Consider the following 6,000-nt stretch of genomic DNA (forward strand, 5'->3'; position numbering starts at 1 on the left):
CGTGAGTGGGGTTGAGGGAACACCGGAGAACTCCCACTCCTCCCGCCTCTGTGCTCAGCTGAAACCGACAGTAAAAGAACAGCTTCAAGCTCCCCTGGGCTCAGTGTGCAGGAGGCCTGCAGAGGGGGAGGGAGGCTGTGACCTGGGAGGTGACAGCCCCATGCCCTGGTCATCTGCAGGCACCAGCCCAGTGGGCTTCCAAACAGAGAAGATGACCGAGGAGAAGACACTGTATCAGTGTGCTGAGGCTGCACCACTAACTGGGGGCTCAACCTGCTGAAATCTACATCCTCACAGTTAGTGCAGCATCCACAGGACTGGGTTCTTCTGGGCCACCTTCTCCCTGTGTCTTCACACATTCTTCCCTCCATCAATCTGTGTCCTAATCTCTTTTAAGAACACCAGTCACATTGCATTAGGGCACATCCTGATGACTTCATTTTAACTTAATTGCCTCTTTAAAGACTGTCTTCAAATACTTGCCCATTCTGCGGTGTTGGTTGTAGGACGTAAGCATATGAACCTTCAAGGGACAAGACTCCGCCCCCTAACAATGTTCCTTAGACTGAGAGACCCTAAGGCCACTCATTCCTCTGGCTGCCCCAGGTTAAAGCCTTAAAGAACCTTCTTATGGGTTCTGTCTCATGATCACAAAAGGTTGTGTCTTTTACAAAACACTGCCTACACAGCTGTGGACATGAGCCAACTACCATACACAGCACCATACAGAGGGCCCCAGGCAGGAGGGTGGGCGGGAGACGCAAACGTGAAGGAATACGTACTGTGTGATTCCCTGCACACAAAGCTCAAAAATGGGTCATGGGGATCTGTGCCGTTGGAATCAGGCCCCATGCTGGTTACCCTGGGAGGAGAGGGGACACTGACCAGAGGGGGTACAGGGGGCGCTTCTGGGATGCTGGTCATTCTCACTGTTCATCTGGGTGCTGGTTGCAGAGCTGTGATCGTTTTTGTGAAAATCCACTGAACTATATGCACTTTTGAGCTAAATCCATTAAGATGTATGCACTTTTTAGTTTAGTTAATAATACTGCACCAAGGTCAACTTCCTGGTTGTGACAGCATCCTGTGGTTATGTAAGATGTCATTGGGAAAAGCTGGGTAAAGGGTACCTGAGAAGTCTGTACTATTTTTGCAACTCATGCCTGAAATTATTTTAAAATAACTTTTCATCTTTTTATGAGAAAGAGACAGAGAGACAGGGAAAGAGGGAGAGAGATGAGAAGCATCAACTCATAGTTGCAGCACTTTAGTTGTTCGTTGATTGCTTCTCATATGTGTCTCAACCAGGGGGCTCCAGCCAAGCCAGTGACATTTGGGCTCAAGCCAGCGACCTTGGGCTTCAAATCAGTGACCTTTGGACTCAAGCCAGCAACCATGGGGTCATGTCTATGATCCCACGCTCAAACCAGCAACCCCGTGCTCGAGCTTGTGAGCCTGCGCTCAAGCCGGATGAGCCCGTGCTCAAGCTGGCAACTTCAGGGTTTCAAACCTGGGACCTCAGTGTCCTAGGCCAATGCTCTATCCACTGCACCACCACCAGTCAGACTCAAAATAACTTTTTTAATGCTGTAAAAAAAAATGAAGTCAAGATGTGGTATTTTAAGGTTTTGTAACATTTTCAGCCCCGGAAAAGTTGAAATAAATTTTAAAATTAAAAAACGAATAAAAAAGATTTATGTACTTTTCCGTGTGTACGTTATACTTCAATTAAAAGTAAAAAAAAATAAAAGAAAAAGAAAGAAAGAAAGAAAGAAAGAAAGAAAGAAAGAAAGAAAGAAAGAAAGAAAAGAAAAAAAAACCCGCCTCTGCCAGTCTCTCTGAGCTTGTCCAAGGGATAGGGAGAGGAGAGAGGGGTCAGAGCACCCATTTTGTGCCCTGTAGTTCTAGGTTCTCTCATTCATCACTCTGGGACAGGGGGAGGGGACTATTGTTGCCATTTGCAGATGAGAAAACTCAGAGAGGCAAGGGACCTGCCCAGTGACACCCAGCTCATTCGGGGCTCAGCTGAGGTTCAGACCCAGGACTGACTCCCTCAAAACCCCTGCATTTGTTCATGACCATGCTTGGGCCACTTGGAAGAACACCTCTCCCCATTTCGGCTGCCTCAGACTGCCTTACCCAGCGTCAGGATGAGGCACTGAGGTCCCCAACCACCCCCTGCCCCGGTCTCCCACCCTGCTCCCAGCAGCAAAGCTGCTGACAGAGGTTTTCCAAGGAACTCCCCCCACCTACCAAGCCCCCGGCTGAGATCGACTCCCAGACCACTATTAGCATCATTACTTGCTTTGCTGAGTATGCAGCTCTCCTTCCTTGGGTCCCCACGGGCCCCAGAGCACACGCCAAGTGAGTCCCACTCCCCCCCCCCCCCAACACATGTCCACCCTCAACACCAAAGTCCCGAAGACACTTGAAGCTTGGACAAAATGAACTCATTTATCCAACCGACCCACTAGGGAGGGCTGCTGTTCATGGCCGTGGGCGTGGGCACTAAAATTAACCTGGTTTATCATATCCTCTGAATTTTAGCTCAAGCAGCAATTTTAGGGAATTTTAGGCAACTGGGAGCAAGAATAGCTGGAGGAGCTGGAGTTGATGAGCCTCAAAGGCCGCCTCCTACGGCTGGCTGAGGCCTGGGGTGGGACCCGTGCCACCTTCCTGCGAAGGAGGAGTTTCCCTAAGATCTGAGTTTAAAATCCTTGGGAGGAAACATAGCTTCTCTGTTACAAATTGGGATGTCAGCTTCAGAGTGATCAAGAAACCTATCATGTGTCACATAGTAACCAGAAACAAAGTGCATCAACCTAGCTTTTCCCCCCAGACCAGTATGTCTGGAACTTTAAGGGCATAGGAATCCCGTGGGAGGAAGTGAGTGGTGTAGACAAGCGATAGTGTCACTGAGACTGCTGTCCTTTGAAAAAGGTCTGCTTACAGGGCTGGCCCTCGGCTGGCACCGGCACCGGGCGGTTGGGTTGTAGGAGGGCTCCCACCACCTTTGCTGATAAGAGCTAGCTGGTAGATCGACTCCCTCCTCACATCCTAGAAACTGTCAGATGAGGAGGCTCAGAGGGGAGCAGGGTGAGAGGTGGGAGGGAAGAGGGATCTCACTGGCTGCCAAGGAAACAGGTCTGATGAGAGGGAAGTCGGGATCTGAGATGGCGCTTCCTCATCAAGCCTCTCAGATACCACGGGCAACGGGAGGCCGACCTATGTCTGCTGGCCAGGCTGGAGGGGTAGCGGCCATCAAAAGTCATTGCTGGCAAAACTAACATTATATTTGAGATAGTAATAGCAGCTGGTAGAAAGATACAACCGTCCTGAGACAGCCCATGTCACTGCCACCTTTTGTGCTGGATGGCAGTTGACCTCCATGCATGCCAAAATCCTTCCCGATTCCCTAAATGAGCCTAAGTTGTCTTCTCAGTGAGTCTCAGGCTAGTGGGCACCAGAACCAGCACCTTTTTTTTCCCCAGAGCCACACGAATTCATTGATAAATTCAACGACAATTCATTGAGTGCCTCCTACATGCCAGGCACTGTGAGCACGGGGCAGTGTGTATAGTCTATGTAAGGCTGCAGGAGCTTGCCTTCAGTGTGGCAGATTGTAGACTGTGGATTGCCTGCCGCTATTGGGAGGGGCCGTTTATTTGCTATTGTTTGTCAGAGAAGGGGTCCCCTCCACCGGCCTGTTTTGCTCTTCAGCCTTGAGAAGGAGAAGCCGTTTGTGCTATCTGTTTGCTCTTCTGCCGTGCAAGACTCTAATAAACGGTATGGCTTGCCAGTTTCCGGCTCCACAGCTCCTTTAACTGTCTGTCTGAATTCATTGCAAATCTGCATGGCCACAGCCACCGGCCATACAGGTGGGATGGGGCCTCGGTGCCTCTGATCACGACGGGAAGGACCAAGCATCTCGTGTCCGGGGCTTGGCTTGAGAATCAAACCAGAGAACACAAAGGCTGCAGGAGACAGAAGGAAATGTGATTATGCCAAGAGACAACTTGAGTCAATGCCTACAAAGGAGATCCACAAACAGAGGGGACAATGACAACAAATCCATGATACTCAACCTCTGTCTGTCCCACCCTTTGCAAAGAGAGCCCAGGATGACCCTTGTCTGCATGGCCCACCCAGAGGCTAGTGACACACAAAGGTAAGGGACTGCTGCCACCCCATAAGCTATGCCCCTTGTCTTTCAAAGGGCTGTGGTGAGCCAGGCAGGGGGGCTGGGGTGATGCCCAGGGCAGCGTTGTTGGCTCAGTACTTGTGGCTTGGGGGATGTGAGCTGTGGGTGCTCCCCACACTGAGCTGGCCAGACCAGGGACCTGGGTGGATTGGGACACCACAGCCCAGTGCAGGGACCATGAGGGGCACCCCAGCCCAGTGCAGGGATGGCCAGTGTAGACCCCTCTTCCCTGATTGTCAGCTGCAAGCTGCTCCTGGAGAATGCGAAGGTCACCCTTGCACTATAGAAACATCACCTTCTTTATTCCAGGTTCTGGAACCCAGACCAGGAGCAGGGAGGGACTGGTTAAGACCCCCTGGCAGGACTCTGACCCTGGTTGGGTGACCTCCCTGCTAGCCACTGACCCAGATGCAGCTGTTTCGGGGCTGATTACACTTGACCCCAAAGGCTTCTCAGAATACTCCTTGCTTTGGAGCCCCCATTTCCGAGAGGATAGGGGGTGCTGGTCTTGGTTGACCAGCTCTCTCAGTGACCTTGGCCAGGGACTCCCCTTCACTGAGCTTTGTCATCCCCATTTCATAGATGTGGAAAATAACACGTATCTCACAGGTTTGCTGCGCTAGTGGAATGAAGTTTTGGATTAAATGCACTTAACAAACAACAGGAAGTGATGTACTCCATAATTATAGTATTTTTTTTATTCAGTGAGAGGCAGGGACACAGATACAGACTCCTGCATATGCCCCTATTGGAATCCACCTGGCAAGCCCCCTATGGGGCAATGCTCTGCCCACTTAGGGCCACTGGTCCGTTGCTCAGCAACCCAGCTTTTCTTAGCACCTGAGGCAGAGGCCATGGAGCCATCCTCAGTGCCTGGGGCCAACTCCCTTCAACTGAGCTATGGCTGCAGGATGGGGGGGGGGAGTGAGAAGGGGAGAGGTGGAGAAGCAGGTGGTTACTTCTATGTGCTCTGACTGGGAATCAAACCTGGGACACCCACGTGCTGGTCTGATGCTCTACCACTGAGCCAACCAGCCAGGGCTAATTATAGTTATTTTTGTAATGATGACAATGATGCTCACACAGACTCTAAACCTCCCATAAGGGTCTTTGAAATCTTCTCTTCCACCTCCACGACTGTGGCATTTGACTGACAGATGTGGTGGGCCACCCATCCCAGGGACAAGTACTTGGGGGAGTTACAAAAAAATGCTCTTCTCTCTGGCTGCTCTCAAGACTCACATCTGGCTACAGATAAGACACTCACAGAACACACCATATCTATGTCAAGCTGGGGAACGATGACAGGGAGTCCTGAGATGCCAGAGGAAGGGCTGATACAGGGAGGAAGGGTGGGCTTTGCACAGAACAGAGGTTTTTAAATTGGAAGAGCATCCGATTACCTGGGGATAACCAGAGCTCAGGAACTCTGGAGCGTGGTGTCCACCCCGAGTTGTCCTGGAGAAAGCCCGGAAGCTACCTTTAATGAGCTGCCCAGGTGATGGATGCAGGTGGCCCTTCCTGTTTCCACTTCACACCCTCCTGAGCCCCTGGAGCCACCTCAGGGCCCTGCCTCCGCTGCCTGGCCATCTCCTGTGCACCTGTCAGGACCAGCCTAGGAGGGCCAGTCACGCCCTCCCTGCTTCCTGCCACCGCCACCACTCCTGCACACACCTGCACCACATTTGTCACAGAAACAAACACTGGCTTGGGGGCGGGGGGAGGGCAGGCTGACTTTGCCTGGAATCCCTGCTCCTTGATTGACTTACTGTTTGGGCAAGGGAGTCAAGGTCTTTAGC

Source organism: Saccopteryx leptura, chromosome 3 (assembly GCF_036850995.1).
Source record: "Saccopteryx leptura isolate mSacLep1 chromosome 3, mSacLep1_pri_phased_curated, whole genome shotgun sequence".
Lineage (NCBI taxonomy): Eukaryota > Metazoa > Chordata > Mammalia > Chiroptera > Emballonuridae > Saccopteryx > Saccopteryx leptura.